The sequence below is a fragment of the Eptatretus burgeri genome, chromosome 13, assembly GCF_056783735.1.
Source record: "Eptatretus burgeri isolate ZD-2024b chromosome 13, Ebu_testis_v1, whole genome shotgun sequence".
NCBI classification, from domain to species: Eukaryota; Metazoa; Chordata; class Myxini; order Myxiniformes; family Myxinidae; genus Eptatretus; species Eptatretus burgeri.
Window position 1 is genome coordinate 38,976,718 of NC_140973.1, and position 21,270 is coordinate 38,997,987.

Consider the following 21,270-nt stretch of genomic DNA (forward strand, 5'->3'; position numbering starts at 1 on the left):
CCACTTAATTGGAAATGTTGTTAAAGTAGATACTATAGTAAAAGGAAAGTGAAAATAAATAAATATATGCTGTGTCCAGGCAGCCTTGGATGCATTCGTGCAGTGTTGGGCTAGGCAGAGGAAAGGAATGTAAGGGTTGCTGATAAGTAAAGGTAGATGGGGGCTAATGTCCAAGCAGCTTGACAAATTACTTTGGACAAAGCTGTGTTCAGGATAAGGTGTCCGAATGATGTGACAACTATACTTCCACATGAAAGAGAAATGGACAGCGGGAAAGGATTATAATGGGACATACTGAACCGGACCAGTACAAACTCAACTCAACGGACCAGACAACATCCAAGTAGGCATCTCCTCTCTGGCTGCATCAAAGTGGCAAGCTGCATGTTCTCTCTCTCTCTCTCTCTCTCTCTCTCCATCTCCATCTCCATCTCCATCTCCATCTCCATCTCCATCTCCCCATCTCTCCATCTCTCCATCTCTCCATCTCTCCATCTCTCCATCTCTCCATCTCTCCATCTCTCCATCTCTCCATCTCTCCATCTCTCCATCTCTCCATCTCTATCTCTCTTTCAGCTGCCGGTATAAATTGTGGTCCTGCAGCGAGCAGTAGACTCGGATTAATCCACTTGCTTCGGTGATACCAAGCTCACCCTCTGAGGACTTGCAACACGACTGGCAGGTCGGACTTCGACCTGTGCACACTCATCTGGGCAAGGCTGCTTCAAAAGTATCCACAACTGACCTCTCCATCCATTTGTGCCCTGCTGGAGTTTTACTTGAAGAACTGGGTAACTGAGACCAGTTGTAACTCAAAAGTCGTAAGGAAATTCAAAACTGCATTGAAACCTGTGACGTGTATTTTATATTAGTAGACATTAGAGATTAATATATTACTTATTAAATATCCTTATGTCTCGTGTCGTATGTTGGTTTCACTTCTCAACAATGGATAAGACATATTATTGTCCATAAATCTGTACTACCGTTCTACCCTCCGAGTAACTGCTGCACTCATGTGTCAGTGCCTCGAGGTACTTATCACAAATGCACAGGCACCGCTCCCATTCAGGGAAAAGAAGATGAGCAAGAGAATAGTCAGAGATAAAGGGTGATGGGTTGTATTGCCAATCCCACTTCCACCCACACATGAACTGGCTGGTTCACGTGTGCCCAAACAGGGTGTGTGATGTGATGTGAATGCTTGGAGAGGTGCAGAAGATGAATGTGAGGGTGTAAGATGGAAGTAGAAGTGTAAATGTCAGCCCTGAAAATAAAAGGACAGTTGGTGCTTAATTGATAACTCTGCAGCCAAAGAGAATGAGAGAAGTATAGTAAAAGAAGGAAGAAAGTCTAAGTCTAGACTTGGCGACTGTGTCCATGAGTGATTTCTGGATTGGTCTTATTGTAATGAACTGGTTCTCATATGATTACAGCTTCCTCTCCAGGCTTCTCTCCAGGATTCTCTGATCTTTCCCTCCAGGCTCCCAGACGTGGTCTATGTTCCGAACTCAAACTGAGACTTTTATAGCCGAGATGTGTCCACCTCTATGTCCGCATGTCACTTGATCCAGCAGCTTCTCCATTGGTGGGCTGTGCAATCTGATGATGATAATTGGTCGTTCGATGCTTGGGAGCACAGCTGCTGGTGAAACTGGCCATCGTGCTGCAATGCGGCTCTCCTCTCCACGTTTCCAAGCGTCCTTTCATCATCGTTTCAGTATCGGGTCCACTTACTCTTTGTTGACATGGTTTTCCTCTCCATGCTGTAATGTACTGAAATGGGAGATGCTTAGCAGGCAGACACGAGCGGAAGGACAGTCGAGCCGGGCCGTGTTGCACAGTGCGAGTGCGAGCGCGGGCGTACTGTGCCCACGGCTCCCCTTTATTCCGTATTCGCACACTCACGAGCCGGACGACTCCAGCATTACTACGACGCCTCAGACGGCGCGCACACCCTATATCCCTTGCAGATACGATAACCACCACGACCACTCCTCCAATCATCACGCCCATCATGCATCACCATCATGCCCCTCCCCATAGGCCCGCAGACTACACCACACTCCTCCCTCCTAAAAGTATGAATATTAAATGACCACCAATATAAGAAGCATTATAAGGACTTCGGTATAATAATCATGAAAATAAAATGACCAATAGCGAAGTATAATAGCACACCACATCATATAATGTGTCGATGCGAGCGAGTGGAGCAGCAAAGGCCAGGTCTGACCGAGTTACCGATATGAAGCAGCAAAAATGAGAAGCACAGCAGCACTACGCAGAAAAAACGCCCCCAGGCGGCCCATGCTGACATGACCCTCGCCAAGGTCGTAACAACCTTTCGAGCCAACCTCCCCCGGCCCCATCAAACGCCTCTGGCCCACTCCCCCCAGGCAGACCCGACGCAGATAAACATCCCGAGGCCGGCAGCCCGCTGTCTGGAAGCCGTGGCGCCAGCCTTGATCGACCTTGGCCGGGGGCGCTGAACAGCGCTGCTGGCTGCATGCATTTAATGCTCCAAAACAACCCACACACCACAATCAGTTGAGACGCCACCGCCCGTCCCAACGGCCTTGAGCGAACACAGAGAGCTGCGCCCGCAATCAGAGGTGGGGGTAACACCGACCAGGGCACCAGTCTTGGTTCCGAGTCGACCTCCGAGACCCACACAGCAGCTAGACGGGAGCAACTCCATTTAAACCACACTGCAATCATAGGCTCGTTATAAATCACTACGAACATTATACGAAGCATTGCAAACTCATTTGTCCGTACAGCGCGCTTCTCTGATAAAATCCCAGCACATGACAAAGCAATTACCTGCGGCCTGGGGCAACTGGCGGCCAATAAACCTTCTTTATTCGCCCCCACCTCACATTGATCAGAACACCAACTCCATTGACTGATCCCCGCCAAATCCACTTTCACATGAGAACTGCTGGCATTTATTTCAACAACGTTAAACTGCATCACTAGAGCAAGGAAAAACACATATGCCATGAACAACAACCCACAACCCGCATCACGAGTCCGCTTCTTGGCTGTCGACTCGATGTTGTGACTCGCGACTCCCTTCAACGCCACGGGCTCACCGTCACCTGTCGAAGCTGCCTGCACAACACCGACGCGCATTGCCTCACGAACCCTGCCAAAGCGCGGGAACTCATCGCGAGAGCTGATACGGCTCTCGCCGCCCGCCAGAGCCTCGCCCTCGGTACTCGACGAAGGCCTCAAAGAGAGCACTGGCACATCTGGAGGTACGAACCGGAGACCCAGTCCGAGGTGCGCCAGCCAGTCCCGACCCAACAGGGGGGGGGCCCTCCCCTCATACAACGAACACCGAGAGCCAGGCGCGTCGATCTCGGTAGCGCACTGAGACGTCGGCCCTCGCCAGCGGTGCAATCGCTTCACCGGTGTACGTGTATAACGACAAGGCCGTCTTGACCAGGCGAATACCGCGAAGACCACGAGCCGCCCGCTCATCCATGACCGACACTGCCGCTCCGGTATCCACGCAAAACACAGTCGGTTGGCCATTCACTTCGACCTCAACCGTGAAAGGCGTCGTCATCTCCGAACCAACGGAAAACAGACTCAACCGTGGTTGCATCTCCCGTTCTGGCTCGCCGGCATTGTCAGGCCCCGGTTGCAGGCCGATCTCCAGGTCACTGGGGTCCTCTCGCACCTCGTCATCCAAGACCCCAACGGAGGCCCCCGCCATCCGACACACACGCTTCAAATGTCCCACCTTGTGACAATGCAAACACACGGTGTTCTTATACGGGCACATTTGTCGCAGGTGCGGATCCCCACACCCCCAGCAGCCGCGGAAAGTCCCTTCGCTCCAGGTGCGACCGTGCTGTGGTTCCCCCTCGCTCCAGGTGCGACCGTGCTGCGGTGCCCCCTCGCTCCCGGTGCGACTGTGCTGCGGTGCCCCTTCACTCCCGGTGCGACCGTGCTGCGGTGCCCCTCGCCCCGCACCGCCAGGCGCGCGTGCGACCTGCGGCACTTGAGCCACCGCTCGGACTCCGGGCTGCATGACCCGCGGCACTTGTGCGGTTACCGCGTGGACTTCGGGATTAGCCGCCATGCTCCAGCTGGAGCTACTCACTACGTCCTGGCCGGCAATGGCGCGGACATCCGTGAGTGTCTGCTCGACAGACGAAGCAGTCACGCCGAGTCGAATGTGATGTCGGTTAATCGCAGGATGGCCGCTACCATCTTTGCGTCTCGCAGACCAGAAATAAAACGATCTCTGAGCCTTGTCGGACGCTCCTCTGCCGTGAATTTACACGGCACAGCCGAATGCTTCACTCGTGCTACGAAGTCCGCAACGCGCTCCTCGCCACCCTTAGCGAGATGATCGAACTGGAACTGCGCGAGATGTAACGACTTCTCCGGCGCCAAGTGGGTCTTCATTTTCGCCACGATGTCCTGAAAGGATAGCATATCATCACTGGGTCTATTTGGAGCCACCAAATCACTCAGCAGGCGGTAGTGCTCCGTTGATAGCGAGGCGAGCAAGATCGCCTTGCGTTTCTCTTCATCCTCTACATCATTCGCCCGAAACTAGCAACCTAACTGTTCAGAAAACAACTCGAATTCATCTCCCCCGAACACGGGTACATGTCCGTGTGCCATGCCTCGACCTTCCGCCATGCTCCGTGAGACCCTTGGCTCCGTAGCTTGGAACCGCCCGGGTTACTTGCCGACCCTGCACACGCCGATTCGAAGATCCTCGTTCGCCAACTGTAATGTACTGAAATGGGAGATGCTTAGCAGGCAGACACGAGCGGAAGGACAGTCGAGCCGGGCCGTGTTGCACAGTGCGAGCGCGGGCGTACTGTGCCCGCGGCTCCCCTTTATTCCGTATTCGCACACTCACGAGCTGGACGACTCCAGCATTACTACGACGCCTCAGACGGCGCGCACACCCTATATCCCTTGCAGATACGATAACCACCACGACCACTCCTCCAATCATCACGCCCATCATGCATCACCATCATGCCCCTCCCCGTAGGCCCGCAGACTACACCACACATGCCACCAAGGGACCTTTCACATCCTTTTGACGCTGAATAGATGCTTTCCACGTGAAGTTATTGGATTTGTGGTGTGGTATTGTGTAAAGCGTGTTGTAAAATGTGTTGGATGCATTGCCGAGAGACGGAGAGGGGGAGAGTGAGAGTGAGAGATGGAGAGAGATAACGACAATGGGTCTGACGCTACTACTAGCACAACGCATGTTCCCTTCCCATACTGAACACTGGATTCCCAAGTTCACTTCACAATACACTACAAAATAACTATACTCGGGTTTATGTGCTTTGGTATGTGCTACCCCATGGGTCTCCGAAATCTGTCACACTATATATCTAGTGTTTCTTTAATTTCGTTCAGACATTCAGATGGACACCCAAGTACTTGGTCAGGTGTACAGAGCTGCCATGTAATTCTTCCACTCCAAGTCTGGGAGGTCGTTGGTTCAAACCCCGTCTGAGTCATACCAAAGATTTTTTAAATGGTAAAATTGAGGAAAAGAAGAGAATGTTTGATGGTAGGAGAATGAAAGTCGCTGAGTGGAGTTCGGGATAGAAGGGGTGGAAAATTGGGAGGATATCGGAATATGGGGATATGATAAGGAACAGAGAAAGAAGAAAGTGTAAATATAAATTCTGCCGGGTGGGCATACAAAATATATAGATGACTCCAAAAATGAAGGACAAGGACTTGTATGAGATATATCGCTAAGGAGGTGCGTGTTCGGGAGTTCTCCAAGTAGACACGCCTCAAAATAAATAGACAATTCTACAACTACCTCCAACATAGACACACAGATAGACATCTTCATACAATTGTTGCTATTGCCACATAAAACAAAAATAAGACCACCTGTCCTAAACCTCACCTGGATCAGGAGCAAGTCACTCAAATCCCCTGCAGAACACCTTTGACCCTGATTGTTTTTCTTTATGCCATGAACAAACTTTGGTACATCATGGGTGATGAAGGTTGTGGTCAAATTTAAATGTGAAGGTAAAAAGCAAACGACTATCTCAATTTACTTTCTCCTTGATAAGCTTGTATTATTATTGGGGGTTAGGGGGGAGGTTGGGGGGGTGAGGGTGAGGGGATAAAAGTTTGTTGGGATAAAATAAATAAAACAAACTTTCTATTCATATTACAACAAGAAATTGAGCAATCAGAGATTGCAGACCCTCACCAGGACTCGTTTTGTGTGATGTTTGTGCAGTTTTGTGTGGAGTTTGTGTACTGGTTGTTGTTGTTTGTCTTTCGGCTGCTCCCGTTAGGGGTCGCCACAGCGTGTCATCCGTTATGATCCGCATACTGATTTGGCATAGGTTTTACGCCGGATGCCCTTCCTGACGCAACCCTAGTCACTTCTTACGCCACAGGGATAAGGATTGTGTTTCGCCATGATTCTGGGCTGCTCCACACCCTCTCATATCGCGGCCCAGTGCAGAACGCCCGTCCTCAAGCGATCCTCCAACCCAAGCCTCCAAGTCGCCGGATTACAGGCGCACGCCACTACGCCCAGTGAGTTTGTGTACTGGTGTGTTACGTAATTAATAAGAGACATAATTGGAACTGCCACTTTATAACTGCTGACAGTGATGACCAGGTACCAAGACGTCCCACTTTGATTGGACACCTGACCCTGACCAATGACGTTTAAAAAATATATTCATTATTTAGTTGAATTCCGAATGAGATTAAAATAAATGCAATTCAAATCAAATGGAAGACCAAATAGGTACAGTCCTGCATTGAGTAATCAGAAGGAACCCAAACAAGCAAAAAGCAAAGATTAAGTCATCAGGAGGAACCTGGATAGAATTCACATTTCAGCTGCTACTCCTCTACCCTCAAACCCATCCACGCACATCCAAGTGAGTCTTATTTAAAAACATACATCCTGTGCAGAAGGAAGCAGGTTGTGTTGAAACGATTTATTCATGTACTAATGGTCTTGAAGCAATCCCTATCTCTCAAGGATTCAAGCCAAGTCTTCTATGATGGTGTGGTACCTGAATGGCTGGGTCAACAGGATGGCCGAGAGGTATGCCCACTCACTTGTGAGCTGTTGAGCCTTGGTTTGAATCCCGACCCAGCTATAAGTGTCACCCTAGTGTTTCAGGTACAGGGTGATCCATCAATGGGTGTGCCATCCCTTGGAAAGATGTTAAACTGGGTGTCCTATCTGGCGGAAATAGTTGGTGGATGTTAAAATCCCTTTGTGAAGACAAGGTGAGCTATTGCACATGAGGGTGTACACAAGCATCACCTCTGGATGTTTGTGTTCATCCTTAAATCGAATGAGATCCCTAAATAGAAGATTACATCCTTATACAGAACACAAACAAATGAGAAAGAGGAAGAAAAAAGCATATGCGAAGCAAATTAATTTTAATTGATAATTAATTTAATTTGATATAATTAATTTGAAAAACAGGAATAAATTCCTGTGTGGGGTTCGTGTGAAAAAAAAAATCCTGACTCAACCTGGGACTCGAACACGAAGACGTCATTGCTCAGGACTTAGAGTGGAGAGGGGATTTGAAGATGGGGTGAAGAGGGGTTTTAAGATTTGGGATTGAGGGGAGAGGGGTTGAGGACTTGGGGAGTTGAGGACTTGGGGTCGGAGTGGGTTTGATTTCATCAAATAACTATTTTTTTGCATTACATTGTTGAAGTCAGATTTTACATTATGTAGAATTTCCAGGGGGACCTGCTCGTCTGAAATAATACAGCATAATGTATAACATTCCATCTTATCAATCCTGACACATTACACTTGCTCTTCTTGCATTTACACATTATAGCTTTTCCAGTCATGCTTTCACCAAAGAAGTAATCACATTTGCGTTATTATGGCCTCAGTAGTTCACGTATCCATCCATCGGGACCATACTCTGTACAGAGCGTCGGTGCTGCCGTAGCAGTCTCTTGGGCTATTAGGCACAATCCTGGATGGGTCGCCACATTTCACGTACACTACATGGCCAAAAGTATGTGGACACCTACTCGTCCAACATCTTATTCCAAAATAATGGGTATGAATATGGAGTTGGTCTCCCCCTTTGCTGCTATAACAGTCTCCGCTCTTCTGGGAAGGCTTGCCAATCCATGGTGGAACATTTTTGTGGGGATTTGCTTCCATTCAGCCACAAGAGCATTTGTGAGGTCAGGCACTGATGGCACGCGATGAGGTCAGGCTCGCAGGCAGCATTCCAATTCATCCCAAAGGTGTTCGATCGGGTTGAGTTCAGGACTCTGTGTTGGCCAGTCAAGTTCTTCCACACCGATCTCGAGAAACCGTTTCTGTGTGGACCTCGTTCTGTGCACGAGGTCATTGTCATGCTGAAACAGGAAAGGGCCTTCCCCAAACTGTTGCCACCAAGTTGGAAGCACAGAATCTTCTAGAATGTCATTGTATGCTGTAGCATTAATATTTCCCTTCACTGGAACTAAGAGGCCTAGCCCAAACCATGAAAAACAGCCCCAGACCATATTCCTCCTCCACCAAACTTTACAGTTGGCACTATGCATTCGGGCAGGTAGCGTTCTCCTGGCATCCACCAAAGCCAGATTCATCCGTTGGATTGCCAGATGGTGAAGCGTGATTCATCACTCCAGAAAACGTGTTTCCACTGCTCCAGAGTCCAATGGCAGTAAGCTTTACACCGCTCCGGCTGACGCTTGGCATTGAGCATGGTGATCGTCGGCTTGTGTGCGGCTCCTCTGCCATGAAAACCCATTTCATGAAGCTCTCGACGAACAGTGCTTGTGGTGAGGTGGCTTCCAGAGGCAGTTTGGAACTGAGTAGTGAGTGTTGCAACTGACGACAGACAATTTTTCCGTGCTTCAGCACTCGGTGGTCCTGTTCTGTGAGCTTGTGTGGACTTTGTGGCTGAGCTTTTTTTGCGCCTCGGCATTTCCACTTCACAATAACAACACTTACAGTTGACCGGGGCAGCTCCAGCAGGGCAGAAATTTGATGAACTGACTTGTTGGAAAGGTGGCATCCTATGACGTTGCCACGTTGAAAGTCACTGATCTCTTCAGGACGTCCCATTCTACTACCAATGTTTGTCTATGGAGATTGCATGGCAGTGTGCTTGATTTTATACACTTGTCAGCAGTGGGTGTGGCTGAAATAGCCAAATCCACTAATCAGAAGGGGTGTCTGTTTACCTTTGGCCATGTAGTGTATCTTCTGCCTTTTACTAAAGTTTATGGTTGAGAAAACAAAATTGCATAACCATGACTTTTATATCACCATATGAACATTAGGTAGTTCGGACGAAACTCGGTGGACAGGTTGGGTGTGTGACCATGACGAATTGATTCGATTTTGGTGAAGATCCGGATTCAACTCCGAGAATTTTTAAAGTGATTCTTCACCATTGAGAGACAGGGCTCAAAAACGATATACAGCATGAGATATAAAAATATATTGGGCCAGGTATGTTCTCGTGGATCAGGCATTACAGGGCAGAGGTATGCGCTCTACCGAATGCCCTTCTCGTTACCCTTGCTGAAGGAGAGGGTATTGCATTTGGGTCCGTTTGTTTGTTTGACTGTTTGTTCGTCTGCACAGAACTTTCACGTTTTTCTCCGCAACCGCTTGTCAGATTGAGATGAAATTGTCACCATTGGTGCGACTACTGATGTAGATTGTTATAATGATAATTATGACGTCATAGGTCACGTGGTGTGGCAGCCTCGTTGGAAAAACGGGAAAAAAATTTTTACCTCCACCTCTGAAGCCGTACCAAGGAAAAAATTGAAATTTGGCACATCGCAAGTACTCCTCATCGTAAATGAGTGTGATATTTTATAATGTCATTGGTGCCTCTTTATGACATCATAATTGCTTATGTGGAACACTACATCCGATGAGTATGAAAATTTTTGAGGATCATCTGGGGATAAAATGGTCCACAAATTTTTTTGGTGATGTCATCAGTCACATGATTTGGCAGCCATATTGTTGTTTTTTTTTAAATCTTCTCTGCAATGGCTGAACAGATCGAGGTGAGACTTTACACATATGACTGCTTCTCCATGAGGAACAAAAGGGTTACACATATGACGTCATAGGTCACATGGTTTGGCAGCCATATTGGATTTACCCTGAAACCGATAAAAATACACCACTCAAAGTAGTCCTGGCGAAGGCCTGCAATCTCTGATTGCTCTTTTTCTTGTTTCTTCTATATTAAATCGCAATTTAAAACCAATTAGCCACGTTAAAAGTAATTTTCCTTCAAACTCTTGATAAAAATTCAAAGGAAATAGTCTTAAATCATTTGTCTTACCATAAGCCATATCTTACCACTCACAGACTGTTTGTAACTAAACTTTTCATTTTGGTGCAGATGGCAGTTTGATCAGAGATGCGTCATGTTTCAACTGCAAAGAATGGCAGAGATCTTTGATATTTGCAAGAGAAGAAAATTTAATGGGAGACTCACACTGGTGTCTTTACTGAATAAGGGTTTCTTCCTGCAGGAATTTTCTGCAGAGAGGAGGAAGATAAAAGGAGAATTTGCAGGAATGCAAAGCTTCAATTGAAATTCACCCTTGGACACCTGTCCTTCAGCTTGTATAAAAATTGACAAGACACATCGAGACCAAAATCCAGGCAACCATATATGGTACTTTCATAGCACACTAACAAATATACCGACATCGATAATAATATATGTCAGTATGTTTCAATCCGTCAGTATGTCTCCTTTATAACTCAAAAACCATGAAAGCTAGCGGCCCCAAACTTTGCATACATACTCTCACCTCTGAGGACCTGTTAATCCAGGATTTCTCCGAGCCAGGACCTTTAATCTGGAGAAATAGTTGAAACAGTCTTTTATGGCTCTGCGTTCAATAATTACTCTCCAGTTCCCCAAGGTTGCCCAAGTGGAACAAACCAAGCGAGTCAAAAAGAGGAGAAATAACTCGCATACACAAACTCATTTACAAAGAGAAGAAATAAAACTCAAAGCATAACTCCAGATCACACTCGCATAACAAGATAATAATGCAGGCGGGACTTCCCATTGTTTCTACAATGTGCAGGGTGGATGCAGGACTTCATTCAGCCAACTTTAGAAACCAGGAGCGAGACGAGAGCGAGTGATGATGGTGTACAAAGATGAAGTCAAACAGGCAAGGGCAGGGCCAGCAATGAGTAGGCCTTCAACCAGGTCACATGGTCATCTTCGTCCTTTTCCCTAATGAGGCCTCCTGGTCGGCACTTCTTCTTCCTCCTCCAAGTGCTGAGGTCTTTCTTTCCCCTCTCAAAAAGCAGGGTGATACCAGCTTGGGTCTATCCAAAAGTTTCCACAAGACCACAAGAATGTCTCCCTCATGAACTCCTCCATGGACCACTTGCTTGAACGTCTTACACACGAGCATCTCTTGGTTCTCTCCTGGTGGACCGAGTTCTCTTCTTCCTCCTAGCGGAGTCTTCCTCTGAGGTGCTGCCAACGGGGGTGGCCAAAAAAAGAAAAATGTACAATGCCATTTCTGACTCCACAGCACACTTCCCTGCCATGGTCCAGTGTTCATGGCTTTATTTCATTTCTGCATATGCAATAAGCTCTAGAATATCTTAACCTGAGCCGAATTTCAAAATTTTAACTGCGGAATTGACCTCAGCTGCAGTTGCGACTGGAAAAAAAAGTGTTCATTTGTCCAATTCGGACATAATTGTTTGACACTCCAGGCGTCTTTGAGTGGTCATGGTTTATTTAGTTTCGGCACATGTTTCCAATCACTAATCGGTTGCCAAGCCAGCAAGGACATCTTAAACACCATGAGGAAACGACCGGAATCTCATCAATGTGTGACTTGGACAAATGAACACTTCTCTTTTTTTTTTTAGCAGTCGGAACTGCTACTAAGGTCAATTCCGTAGTTTAAATTTTGAAATTAGATTCAGGTTAAGAGATTCTTGAGCTTATTGCATTTCAGCTGTAATGCTTATAAAGTCCAGAGTTGTATTCGCACATTGCAGTATTTGATACTCTGGACACGTGGTCGCCTCCGGACGCGGCCAGACGGTGGTCACCTCCGAACGTGTCTGGGCAGAGGTTGTCTCCGGACGTGTCCTGCCGGTGGTCGTCTCCGGACGGTGGTCGGCTCCGGGCGGTGTTTATAGAATGAATGGTAGAAAATATATTTCAGACATTATTTTGTTTCCATCTTCATCATTATTCTGTGCAGAATCATTTTGATGAGACAGTATGAATCATAATTAACGCTCCATCGCATGTCTGCCTTCACTTTCACTCACCTCACCTCACGTTTACCTCCTACCAAACCTCCTCCCCTCTCCATCCCCATACAACTCTCTCTGGACGTTTATAAGGATTACAGCTGAAATGCGATAACTCTACAATCTCTTAAGCTGAACCTTCAAATTTTAAACTGTGGACTTGAACTTAGCAGCAGCTCCGACTGCTAAAAAAAAAAGTGTTCATTTGTCCAATTTGTACATTGTTTGATATGCTGGACATCTCCGGTCATCTCCAGTAGTCTCCGGATGGTGTTTAATATGACCCAGCCAGCCTCTCCTTATAAACCGTTTCATTGGAGTGCTTGCTTATGCCTGGTGTTGGCTTAATGGTGAGGGTGGTTACGGTGATGAGCTTGGCATCCCACCTGCTGTTGAATTAATACCAGGTGGGGTTGACTCTGCCTGTTATCCTTCTGAGGTTGGCAAAATGAGTGCCAGCTTGCTGGTATCCTGTGTTGGAGTGGTGACCTGTCCAGGATAGTGCCCAATACCAGAGAGATTGCTTAGGCAGTACTCATGCTCTGCACAGAGTATGGTCCCAATGGATGGAAGGATGGAGGAAGTACTTGCTTGGAGTGCTGAATAGTGGTGGGTGGAATAGATTCCAAAGTGCTTGATTCCTGCCATGAAATCAAAAGGAATTGAGTAGTGAACTGGAATTGATGTCTAGTCCAAATAATTCCAACTTCAAGAAAAAAAAAAAACGTTTTTTGGGAGGACAATTTTTTTCATCCCTGCCAGGCACGTTCCGGCTAAACATGGCCTGGTAATGTATTAATTGAAAAGGAACATACCCCTGGTGCATCCCGTTTGCAATATCTCAGCAAAAGTAAATCACTTGCAATAAAACACACCCCAAGGGCATGTTCCTTTTAAATGAATAGCAAGGCATTTGGAGTTGGCCGGTAAAGCGTGCTAATTGCTTTGCTGAAGGACGAGTAGGCAATATATTGACTGATAGTTTTTGACAACATGTCCTTCAAAAGGGCTAGAAGTGCAGTTTGAAACTATTTTGGGAAGGTTAAAGAAGACAGTCTGAAAGTTGCATGCTCACTTTGGTCAGTAGACATTGCTCATCACTGTAATATGTCCAATATGCTGAAATATTTGAAAACCAAACACCAGAGCCAGTACCTATTAGTGACGGATGAGAATGCGGATTCAAAGAAACCGCTCGTCAGATTGAGAGGAAATTTTCACTGCAGGAGCGACTACTCATGTAGAATGTTTTATGGATAGTTATGATGTCATAGGTCATGTGGTATGGCAGCGATGTTGGAAAAACAGAAAAAAATTGGACCTGCATCCCTGAAACTGCACCAAGAAAAAAATTGAAACTTGCCACACGGCAGGTACTCCTCATGGGGAATAAGTGTGATTTTTATGACATCGTAGGTGCCTTCGTTATGACGTCATAATTACACTTGTAGAACACTACTTCTGCTCAGTATGAAAATTTTTGATGGTCATCTATTGTTATATAAAATGGTATATAAAAATGGTATGATGGTATATAAAAAACATTGATGACGTCATTGATCACGTGATTCAGCAGCCATATTGTTAAAAAAAACAAACAAAAAAAAACCTTCAAAAATCATCTTCTCTGAAGTATATGAACAGATCGAGACGAAACTTTACACGTATGACTGCCTATCCATGAGGAACAAAAGGTTCACACATATGTCATAGGTGCAATGGAATGGCAGCCATATTGGATTTACCCTAAAACCTATAAAAAAATTATTCTCCGAAACGGCTGGACAGATCGAGGGGAAACGTCACACAAATTTTCCCCAAGCCTTGGGGATACCAGGGTATTCACGAATAATTGATGTCACATGGTCTGTCAGCCATATTGGATTGAGCAAAAATCTTTAAAATATTCTTTCTCTTGAATCGCTTAATCAATTGACGTGAAACTTCACAATTATGACCTAGTCATGATGGGAAATACAAGTTTTAAATTTCAACTTGATCAGACACATGATCTGGAAGCCATAAATATTTAATTTTTTTTGATCTGGGTTCTTTTTGATATATATATATAGTTGTGGATTTCAGAATTGGATCCAAGTAATGCACATAACATCCAGGTCCTCAGACAGTTATTTCCATAAATGCATGTTCAGAATAGACCCATCCCCTTGTCTGGTGGGATTCTCACTCTTTGATGCATTGGAGAAGGGGAGATTCCATTTCTTTCTTTTGGGATAACCTTTCCCTCTTTAAGACATGTTCATGACGTATGGTTTTACATCAGTTTTCATTTCTGCATGAGCGATATTCACCGTTCGTGCACGTGATAGATAGTCGTTAGCCCAACGGAGACTCGTTCTATTCCCTTTCCATCAAGACACATTGGCTTGGAAATAGACGATTTATTTACACATTATATTTTGGTTATCATTTTCACATTGGACTTAAAAGACATTTGAGTCATTGACACACGCAAGCTTTTCCTGGACAGTATATTCTGATGGTGAAACATGGCTGTGGTCTCAGATCATTTACCTCAAGACCCATCTTTTTTCCATCAACGTTCAACACCCACCTATTTTTCATCGACGTTTGATACCCACCTTCTTCTATCAGGATTAACACCCCGTTCAGCAGCTCTATGGACACGAACTTGCTTTTATTCATATTAGGCTGAACAAAGAGGTGATAATTGACAGTTGACGTTTTGTGAGCGCTTCACATTTTCGCTGTTGTTCTGGCAAATGGCTGCTTTCTGGCGTTCGTCCAGTGCCCCGAACATGGCGTCGTAAGCCAGGCCTGTGTTAATTGGGAGTTGCATCTCATTCGGTAGTCAGGAGAGAATGACCACGTGAATGGACGGTTGGAGGTCATGTGCAGCGATGCACCAATAGGCAAGCTGGATTTGGCTGAAGTCTGCTTGAGGCTCCGCCCACACTGATCGCCTATAAAATGACAGTAGAACTGCCTTGTTGGTGGTTGGTGGGAGATCTTTATGACAGTTGGTCAGTTTATGACAGTTTATGACAGTGCATGGAGAGGCAGGGCGCTGGCAGCGGAAATGAGCCGGGCTGTGGAGAGCTCATTTGGAGAGGTAGACCAAGGCACGCTCACACGTTTTTGTTTATTTCAGTAGACGCATGACGACTTCTGCCTTGGTTAGCCGAGACAGGATTTCTTCTCCCACTGAATGGTCCGATGGGTACCCATGTCTCATGTTTAGTTGTTAAGTAAGGCATAATGATAAGCATCTACTCTTTGTTCATTTTTCGAAAATGCTTGTTGAATTCTTCATTTGTTTGAGATGATTTTGTTGATTGAACAATTGATTGATTTGAATTCATACATTTAATCGACAAAGAAATTAAAAAAAAGTCCTTCAGTATATTTCTTTTTCTGTATAATAAATCCTTGTTGATGTTTGAACCTGTCCTTGATTGTCATTTCCTTCCATTGATCCAGCATTGTCCGAATCTAGATGGACTGGGAGATTATAATTCCCAAACTAATTGACCTGTCAGTCGGTGTGACCAGCGGTAAATGCTCGGCCACATAACTTAAGATCTAATCAAGATAAGATTGGTGCATCACCAAGGGTGCGTTCCCCGGTCAGGAGGCCATGTGACGTCTAGTTATACAGCAAATTAGATGGTGGACACTGGAATTCGTGGTTAACTGATTGGCTTTTGTGGTTGTTAAGCAACCCACCGCACCACGAAGTTAATTGTGAGCGGTGGCCCCAGGTCCAGTTCTTCCGAGGAGAAACGAGGATTAACCCACTCATAATACACTCGGTACCTGTGGCCGTCACAATTTTTTTTTTTTTTTTTTTTTTTAAAGAAGACTCACTTGGCTGTACCTGGATTGGTTTGAGGGTAGAGGAATAGCAGCTGAAATATGAATCTAATCCAGGTTCCTCCTGATGACTTAATCTTTTCTTTTTGCTTGTTCAGGTTCCTTCTGATTACTCCATTGCAGGACTGTACCTATTTGGTCTTCCATTCGATTGGAATTTAATTTATTTTCATCCCATTCGAAATTCAATTGAATGGTAATAAAGGTCATGTGTAGGGTCATGTGTCCAATCAAAGTGGGACATCTTGGTATACGGTAGTCACTGCCAGCAGTTATAAAGTTGAAGTTCTAGTTATGTCTCTTATTAATTACGTAATACACCAGTACACAAACACCACACAAAATACACTACACAAAACTATACAAACACCACACAAAACAAGTCTTGGTGAGGGCCTGCAATCTCTCATTGCTCTTTTTCTTGTTTATTCTGTGGCTGGTACTCATTTTGAGATCCAACTGACCAACACGCTGGTACTCATTTTGCAGACCTCGGAAGGATGACTGGCTGAATCAACCCTACCCGTTAGTAACTCAACGGCCTGGCAAGGGCTTGAACTCAAGACCCTAGGATACTGAAGACTCTCAGATCTTAAACCAAGCACCTTAACCATTGAGCCAACATCAGGCCTCGGATTTATAATGATAATGACTTGCTCAACTTGGAGTGTTATTCTTCGATGTTTGTTCGTTTTCACCTTTTGTGCGATCTACTTTCATTACCTCCACCACCGAAGGTGAAGGAGGTTATCTTTTCACCCCTTTATGTCAGTTTGTTACTTGCAAAATCGAAAATTTTTCAAGTATATTGGTCAGTCGATTTTGTTATTCTGTCTGTTTGTCGCCTACATGTCATAATTTTAAACCGATCTTCAAGAAACTTCACCACATGGTAGGGTTTGTCATAAGGAAGAAGCCTCATGTTTTTGAGGTAAAAAGGTCAACATAGGCCAAAGGTCAACAACTTCAGTGAGATTTCTAAAATCCTCAATTTTCATTTGATTGACTTGAAATTTGAAGAGGATTTATATCTCGGGTCACTGAATTCAACGACAAATTATTTTTGAGGTCCACATAGGCCAAAAGGTCAACATAGGCCGAATTTCTAAAATTGCCATTTTTCATCCAATTCACTTGGAATTTGAAGATGAGTTGCAAATTTGGTCATTGAATTCAACCACCAATTATTTTTGAGGTCAAATTTGTTTTATGGATTTTGCAAGTATCGTGATCTGCAAGGCGTCGTCTTGTTTGTTATTAGTTACGAAATCAGTATATTGATGACTTCCGTCCTCTGTTTGTGTGTTTGTGTGTTTGTTTGTAGGCATGATAACTCGAGAACGGAAGAAGCTACCAATGTCAAATTACACCATGCGATTCAGGAGGGTGATGGCAAGTGCTGATTAGTTTTTGGTAAAAATTGGTCAAAGGTCAAGGTCACAGTGAGGTCAAACATTCGATTTTTGATGGTTTGGTACAGAATCGTCGTAGAAACTTCTGGTTTGCGTCGCTACCTTCTCTGGAGACAGCTTTTATTAGACAAGGTCAGAGGTCAAGTTGACGATTTCGTAAGTACCGGTCTATGACTGCTTGTTCTTGTTTGTTTGTGTGCAGGATATCTCAAAAAGCTGCGGACGGACCCAGATGAAATTTTGTGGATAGGTTGGGTGTGTGACAAGGACGAACTGATTAGATTTTAGTGAAGATCCAGATCCAGATTCGACAACGAGAATTCTTTGAGTCATTCTTCATCATCGAGAGATAGGACCAAAAACGATATGTCGCATGATATCTCAAAAATTAGTGGACGGATTTCGATGAAACTTGGTGGACATGATGGGTGTGTGACAAGGAATAATTGATTCCACTTTGGTGAATATCCAGATCCAGATCCAGATCTCATAATTTTTTTAAGTGATTCTTCACCATTGAGAGATTGGGCTCAACTAATATATAGCACGATATCTCAAAACGTTGTGGACGGATTCGGATGAAACTTGGTGGACATGTTGGGTGTGCAACAAGAAATAATTGATTCAATCTTGGTGAAGGTCCGAATCCGTATCTAGAATTTTAAAAAGTGATTCTTCACATTGAGAGATGGGGCTAAACTAATATATAGCACGATATCTCAAAAAGTTGTTGATGGATTTGGACGAAACTTGATGGACAGGTTGGATGTGTAGAAAGGATGAATTGATTCGATTTTGGTGAAGATCCGAATCCGGATCTGAATACGAGAATTATTTAATTATTTAAGTGATTCTTCACCATGAAGAGATAGCGCCAAAAAACGACATACTACTGGATCGCATGATATTTCAAAAATGTAATGGGCCCAATATGTTTTAATGGATCAGGCATTGCGTGGCAGAGGTATTATATGTGCTCGACTGAGTGCCCTTCTAGTTTTTGATGTTATTACATTTCTTGAGGAGCTTGGAGTGATGTTATCATCTATATTAAAGCTAATGCAACGTTGTTTGTTTGTCATTTTCTTTGAAAACCTTCAAACAGTCATCTATCTATAATTCCAGCAGTGTGTGTGTGTGTGTGTGTGTGTGTGTGTGTGTGTGTGTGTGTGTGTGTGTGTGTGTGTGTGTGTGTGTGTGTGTGTGTCTGTGACCGCTGTTTCTCGACAACCACTGGTCCGATCTAATTGAAACTTGCCAGGTATATTGCTGGGGACCTGAGGATGTGCCTTTTCAAGGTTTGATATTAATCGGACAAGTGCTTCCCAAGTTATGGCCATTTATTTACCAACTAATGACAAGACACGTTGCTACATGGGCGTGGCTGATGGGGGAAGGGATCCTCAGCCTCGTTCCCCATTACGGGTTACAACGTACGGACTTCCAGATAATGATGACTTCGTATTTTCTAATAATTTCTCGATTTCTTATGCGCATTTATAGATAAATACAATGCCCCAAGTTATGATCATTTTCATATTAGATGGTGCATAAATTTAGGTAACATCAGAGTGAGTTGGTATGCTCCGAACCAGGAAGTAATTTTTTTTTTTTTTGCACGAACGTTTTTTTTTTTTTTTGCTCTTCTCTTCTCTTTGTGTTTTTTCCTTGCGACGACATTGCGAAAAGGCAAAATACGTTGGCGCTAATTGAATAATTGGCCATTAAAACTAATAATTTATCAAAACGTTGGCAGATCCAGCAGCCTCTGCATTCTTGCCCTGGACGAGGAAACAAGGAAGAAGCGCCGTTACCTCAGCAATGTTGTTCATGAAGAGGTGCTAACGAGATGAAGGTGTGTACAATGTACATGTAGACAATTTTTATTATTATTATTATTATTATTTATTAGTGCCGTTACCTCAGCAATGTTTATGAAGAGGTGCTTACGAGATGAAGGTGTGTACAATGTACATGGAGACTATTTTTATTATTATTTATTAGCGCCGTTACCTCAGCAATGTTGTTTATGAAGAGGTGCTAACGAGATAAAGGTGTGTACATGGAGACAATTTTTATTATTATTTATTTGCACCATTACCTCAGCAATATTGTTTATGAAGAGGTGCTAACGAGATAAAGGTGTGTACAATGTACATGGAGACAATTTTTATTATTATTTATAAGTGCCGTTACCTCAGCAATGTTGTTTATGAAGAGGTGCTCACGAGATAAAGGTGTGTACAATGTACATGGAGACAATTTTTATTATTATTTATTAGCGCCGTTACCTCAGCAATGTTGTTTATGAAGAGGTGCTAACGAGATAAAGGTGTGTACAATGTACATGGAGACAATTTTTATTATTATTTATTAGTGCCGTTACCTCAGCAATGTTGTTTATGAAGAGGTGCTCACGAGATAAAGGTGTGTACAATGTACATGGAGACAATTTTTATTATTATTTATTAGCGCCGTTACCTCAGCAATGTTGTTTATGAAGAGGTGCTAACGAGATAAAGGTGTGTACAATGTACATGGAGACAATTTTTATTATTATTTATTAGCGCCGTTACCTCAGCAATGTTGTTTATGAAGAGGTGCTCACGAGATAAAGGTGTGTACAATGTACATGTAGACAATTTTTATTATTATTTATTAGCGCCGTTACCTCAGAAATGTTGTTTATGAAGAGGTGCTAACGAGATAAAGGTGTGTACAATGTACATCGACAAAGAAATTAAAAAAAAGTCCTTCAGTATATTTCTTTTTCTGTATAATAAATCCTTGTTGATGTTTGAACCTGTCCTTGATTGTCATTTCCTTCCATTGATCCAGCATTGTCCGAATCTAGATGGACTGGGAGATTATAATTCCCAAACTAATTGACCTGTCAGTCGGTGTGACCAGCGGTAAATGCTCGGCCACATAACTTAAGATCTAATCAAGATAAGATTGGTGCATCACCTTCCACAATTTTTATTATTATTTATTAGCGCCGTTACCTCAGCAATGTTGTTTATGAAGAGGTGCTAACGAGATAAAGGTGTGTACAATGTACATGGAGACAATTTTTATTATTATTTATTTATTGAAGAAAAATTGTTCCGAAAATAATTTATCAAAAAAAGTGCACAACTTCTTTTTGTTTCCAATTGTCAAAACGCTGTGGCCTTTGTAAGTGTTAAGGAATTCAGCTCCACTCAACACGCTTGCCAAGGAAATACATCTCAATTTGCTGGTAAAAACGATTCACAACGACGGTTTCCTGACTCATTGCTCTGCAGTCTGCATTCAACCCCTTCATTTGTCATCTCATTGACCTCATTTCATCTATCTATAATTCCAGCAGTGTGTGTGTGTGTGTGTGTGTGTGTGTGTGTGTGTGTGTGTGTGTGTGTGTGTGTGTGTGTGTGTGTGTGTGTGTGTGTGTGTGTGTGTGTGTGTGTGTGTGGCGTTTATGAGAGCGAAGGAACGGCCTGTGGTGTTGTTTCTGGCACCCATTTTAAAGTTTTTTTTTTCTGTTTGCACGTGCGGCCACGCACATACGGGCATGCACTAGTATCATCAAACCCTGTATTACCGCAGGCTTTATTTTAACGTGCAGTAGACCCCTACTTGTGCAGTTCTAAATCCAATTTTGTGCAGTTCCAAATCCAATTTTGTGCAGTACTAAAATTTATAATAAAA